We start from the raw sequence: 6,000 nt of genomic DNA on the forward strand, positions 1-6,000 counted from the left end.
GCAGATACCTCACAAACGATGCCGGATGTGCGTCACTTACAACTTGACCCCAACGACGGATTGTGAGATATATTGAAGCGTGTGTAGCGGGCTTTAGATGCAACAATCCTAGCAATTTAAGCCGCTCTTCCCGATTGCCATGGTGCAATAGCAAGTAATAAGCGGTTATTCGCAGCTCACAGCTGCCACTAAGCCCTAGATTAGTAATGGGAGGCATCAATGAGACCCCACCATTACTAATCTGTGAGTGAAGAGAATTAAACACAAACACCGGAAAAATCTTTTATTTGAAATAAAATACAAAAAAACACCCTCTTTCACCCATTATTAATCCCCAAGACACCCACAAAGCTTGAAGCTCTAATAGATCTGAACTCAGAGCACATGATCATGGAAAATGGCCGCCTGCTGTGAGCTTCAGGTAGAGACTGAGCCTCAGCGATGAGTGGGGACGTCACTTGAGTTATTTGCAGTCACAACTGGAGGTTCCCTTGGCCCTCCACCTGTGACCGCAGGTAACCTGACCTCAGGGGGCCCAATGCACTCAGTGATCCTACCTGAGGTGATGTCCTTGACTTTACTGATATCACCTGAGGTCAGGTTAGCTGCGGTCACAGGTGGAGGATCATGGGAACCTCCAGCTGTGACTGCAACTAACCTGAGTGATGTTACTGCTCATTGCTGCTTAGTCTCTGCCTGAAGCCCACAACAGGCGGTCATGTTCCATGACCGTGTGCTCTGACTTCAGATGTAGTAGAGCTGCAATCATCGTGGGTGTTTTGGGGATTCATAAAGGGGTGAAGGAGGGTGGTTTTTGTATTTTATTTGAAATAAAGGATTTTTTGGTGTTTGTGTTTATTTACTTTCATTAACAGATTAGTAATGGGGGGGTCTCATAGTTGCCTCCCATTACTAATCTAGGGTTAGTGGCAGCTGTGAGCTGCGATTAATCACTTATTACCCCGATTGTCACCGCACCAGGGCACTCGGGAAAAGCCAGGTAAAGTGTTGAGATTGTCGCATCTTATGGATATGGCAATTCCAGGCGGTTTTAGGCTAGGGGGCCCAATAAGCATAATACCAGCCCCAGCTGTCGGGCTTTATGTTGGCTGGGTGTCAACATTGGGAGGGACCGTGCGTCGTTTTTAAAAATATTTATTTAAACTTTAAAAAAAAAATGCATTCGGTTCCTCTTATTTTCATACATAACCAGGATAAGCGCACGGCTGGGTGCTGCAGCCTGTAGCCTTGGGCTTTATTTGTGCTGAGTATCATAATATGGGGGGACCCTACACCAATTTTTTTTATTTATTTTAACACCAATAGATCCGCAGACAAGGTCCGTGATTGAAAGTGTCAAACGTACTGTCACACAGGCTGGGGGCACGTCTGACTGCAATCATTCACAGATGCCGATGGGCAGGGAAAACAGTGCATATGCAATGAAGGTAATGAGTCACCTCGGAAGTGAATGAGCAGCCGCGGGAGCAGTAATGTGGGCTTTACACGAGACGAGCTATCGTGCGATGCATCGTCGGGGGTCACGGTTTTCGTGACGCACATCCGGCATCGTTGACGACGTCGTCTCGTGTGACACCTCTGAGCGATGCAGAATCGCTCACAAATAGTGAGTCGTGTACTCGTTGCTAAGTTTTAAAAAATTGTTCATTTAACATGGCGCCGGTTGTTCATCGTACCCGGGGTAGCACACATTGCTCCGTGTGACAAGCCGGGACGATGAACTAAGCTTACCTGCGTCCCGCGGCACCCGCCGGCTATGCGGAAGGAAGGAGGTGGGCGGGATGTTTACGTACCGCTCATCTCCGCCCCTCCGCTTCTATTGGCCGGCGGCTGTGTGACGTCTCTGTGACGCCGAACGTCCCTCCCCTTTCAGGAAGAGGATGTTTGCCGCCCACAGTGAAGTTGCTCAGCAGGTAAGTGCGTGTGAAGGGGGTTTAACGACTTTGTGTGACACAGGCAGCGATTTGCCCGTGACGCACAAACGACGGGGACGGGTACAATCGCTCGTGCAATCGCACGATAGATCGTACTGTGTAAAGCCCGCATTACAGTCATGCTGGATCATCAGTAAGTATAACACACTTTTTTCTTTATCTTTTTGTATTTCCCCAGTTGCCGGATCCCGATCATTAGCTGGAATTCCCTGACAATTCCGGGCCTGGGCCTGGCACTCGGGTACGTTTGAAACCACGTGGATCCTGACTTTTACAGTTCGTGTCCGCCCATCACTAGTCATCTGCACTGCCTTATTGAATAACATTGGTTCGAGTGGTGTCTGTTTTTAGCACTCGTACCGAAAATCCGGTGGTGTTTACAAAACACTAAGGGGTACTTTGCACACTACGACATCGCAGCTGCAATGTCGGTGGGGTCAAATTGAAAGTGACGCAGGCGACATCGTAGTGTGTAAAGTCTAGATGATACGATTAACGAGCGCAAAAGCGTCGTAATCGTATCATCGATGTAGCGTCGGCGTAATCCATAATTACGCTGACACGATGGTCCGATGTTGTTCCTCGCTCCACCAGCAGCACATATCGCTGTGTGTGAAGCCGCAGGAGCGAGGAACATCTCCTAACGGCGTCACCGCGGCTCCCGTAGGATATGCGGAAGGGAGAAGGTGGGCGGGATGTTTACATCCCGCTCATCTCCGCTCCTATTGGCCGCCTGCCGTGTGACGTCGCAGTGACGCCATATGACCCACCCCCTTAATAAGGAGGCGGGTCGCCGGCCAGAGCGATGACCCAGGACAGGTGAGTCCATGTGAAGCTGCCGTAGCGATAATGTTCGCTACGGCAGATATCACAAGGATATCGCAGCTGCGATGGGGCGGGGACTATCGCGCTCGGCATCGCAGCATCGGCTTGCAATGTCGCAGCGTGCAAAGTACCCCTAAGTCTGGGCACAGCTGTCCTGCTATACTCTTATACCTGGAAATCTTCATATTCATGCAGACAAGTTTACCTATTGTAGCTCATATCTGGCTAGAAGGTCTTCATTGGTTTGGGCATAACCCAACATTTATAATGTAGTCTGGACTAAACATTTGTGAAGTATGAATTGGCAATGTACTAATGATGAATTTGGCAATGGAGGAATCATAAGAGATATAGTTTGACTCACAAATATATTCAAAATTGGACTTTAATTCAATAATTTACCTGAAAATGTGTCCTCAGGTTTTAGCTTTGTAGCTTCCAGAATTGTCTTTGGTGAACATCTTGCTGTGGACAAGTGTGATTAGATCATGTGTTTTCTGAGCATCTATCATATAACTTTATGTTCGCTATGACAGTTCAGTTCCTGATGCAAATTCCATATGTTTAACAAACTCCACAGAAGGAGCTTTTGTGCCTGTAATGTGTTTTATTCATGGCTGGAATAAGATCAAGGACTGTTGGAAACAAAAACGCTAATTATTTAAATTTGTTTAATCACTTTTTTATTATTTATCTTCCCAAAGTTAACATGGAACAAGAACAGATACAACTACCTACTAAAGACGTGGGGGCCTTCTTCATGATCTTTCTTCATGGGACTTTGACCCTTAGAAGTAAATAATTATTTCACCATTTCAACTTTTTTTTTCTTACTAATTAGTCATGACAGTGTTAAAAATAATTAAATCATCTATTACTTGCTATCTCCATGTCAAACGCTGTGTCATTGCCATTGCTCCAGTGATTGTGCACGTAGTGACGTTACGTCAATAGTGCTGCAGCCAATCACTGGGCTCATAGGCCCTGTTAATGTTGACCGCACAAGCCTCTCATCAGTGATGAGATTAGTTATTAGCTGCAGCACTGTAGATGTGATATCATAGCTGAAACCCCTACACAATCACCAGTGCAGAGGCAGACATGTCATAGGTGAACCAGGAGCCCAGTGTCACACTAGGTACAGGGAAGTACCAAACGAATGGCAAAAGGGAAAGGAAACCCTGTGTCTAGTGAAAGGGGAGATGGTGACCCCTGACCAAACCTACCGCTGGTCCCTGGAGTCCCTCACCACCCTTAATAGGTTACGCACCTATACGCCCAGCCGGATACTTGACTCTAGGCATCGCTAGTGCTGGACCCTAAATAGGGAATGGGTGGGCTGAGCTCTTCATCAACCCCAATAAACACTATAGAAGACACAAGGAGGACACACAGGGAGAAAATACATGAATGAACTAGTTATCTACAGATGACTCGGGTAGAAGTTCAGCAAAGCTTCAGCAACAATACCACAGATGAGAGCAAGCCACCTGCTTGCAACAAGAGCTTCAATTAACTGAATAATATCACTAGCATAAGTCCAGGAAAGATAGGAGTATTTAAACACAAGGGGAATACTGATAACCAGTAGCTGGACAGACGTTTAGCTCCTCTGGTTCCTAAAGGGGAATAGATTAAAATCCAGCAGGAAAGCTACCTAGTACAATCAGTACTAACAGCAGAAACAATGGAAACTCAGAGAGCATTTTGTGCAGCCAAACGCTGTGACCACTATTTGTATCCTATAACACACCCATGACATCCAAGAGGTAAGTGTGACGCCCTGACCTATCAGGTCGTCACAGGGTATTGTGCAATCTGCCCTTCAGCACAGTATCTATCCTCCTTGGTAACGGGTCCTAGTCCTTTGGTGTTGCTAACAGCTTAGCCAATCAAAATCCTAAGAACACTTTACACTGTACCCACCAGACATACCATTGGGGGGCCTGAAGGGAATAGGGCCGACCATATGGGAGTTGGTAGGGGAAAGTGAGAAAGTGACAGTGGAGCAGAAGAGAGAGTGAAATGAACCAGGAGTGGAAGGAGTAGGAGGTAGAGTGTGACTCGCAGGGGATTGTGTCAAGGGGCATGGACTGCCGAGGAGGGCAGCCGGTGGCCTTGAGCTATCACCGGGCAGGGGCCAGGGCACGACGGGGTACATGGACCCCAGGCTGGAAAGTAGCTTAACGCGTTCCAGTAATTTACCCGACGGGGGTGAAGACTTCAAGATTCATCCCCAACCCGCTCCAAAATCGGGGTACTAGCGCACCAATGGGATAGGAGTTTTCCAATACAGTCCAAAGAAATCCTACGCGTGAACCCTGAGAGCAAGCTCACTCCGTTAGCCATATGGGTGAGCGGGACCTGAAGAGTTTTATACCTGAGGATTCAAATAGAGACAAAGGTGCCAAGGAAAGGGCCACAGGCTAACAGCAACACCACGGACCCAAGCGTGCTCCCTACAAGCTGCAGTGGTGCTCAGAACTCTGGTTTACAAGCTGTCGGTGTTGTTATTCCTGTACCGAGTGAGTACACTGGAAAACCCTTTTCCTATCCCCCACGGCACCCCAAGCACCAATAATCCAACGGGCCCCGGGACACAAACCCCCCTACCCACGGAGGGGTTAACATCCGGCTGCTGCACCACCGTCACCGGGCTCCCCAACAGCAGCGGTGGTCCCTCACATTACCACGCACCGTGGGTGGCGTCAAAAACTTTCTAACTCCCTTGTACATATCCCCCCTCTTCTTTTAATTTGAGTGTCCGCGCGGACCCCCTGGATCCGGAGACCCCTCGAGCCACCGCGGCTTCGGATCCGAGCGACTCGGCCGCTGGCACGAGGGCGGTACATAAGGTTATATAAACCTAAAAAGGAGAGAATAGCCAGAAGAAAAAATAGATCCATAGACACAATTTATTGACACATATGAATATCAAAATCTGCATTAAGAATGGGGGGGGCGATACACAAAAGAAAGTTAATGACAAACATATCAGGTACGGTTCTATAATATATATATGTATATATATATATATATATATTATATATATACATTATTTTATTCCCTGATAATTGAGAATGGCTGTATATAAAAGATATAACATTTGAATACTAAAGTATAATAATAGAAAGTGCTCGTATATATGAGTCTATCAAATGGATTAACAGTACCATAAATAATGCAGTAAGACTACAATGCAAATATCAAATTTCAAACA

Source organism: Anomaloglossus baeobatrachus, chromosome 5, assembly GCF_048569485.1.
Source record: "Anomaloglossus baeobatrachus isolate aAnoBae1 chromosome 5, aAnoBae1.hap1, whole genome shotgun sequence".
NCBI classification, from domain to species: Eukaryota; Metazoa; Chordata; class Amphibia; order Anura; family Aromobatidae; genus Anomaloglossus; species Anomaloglossus baeobatrachus.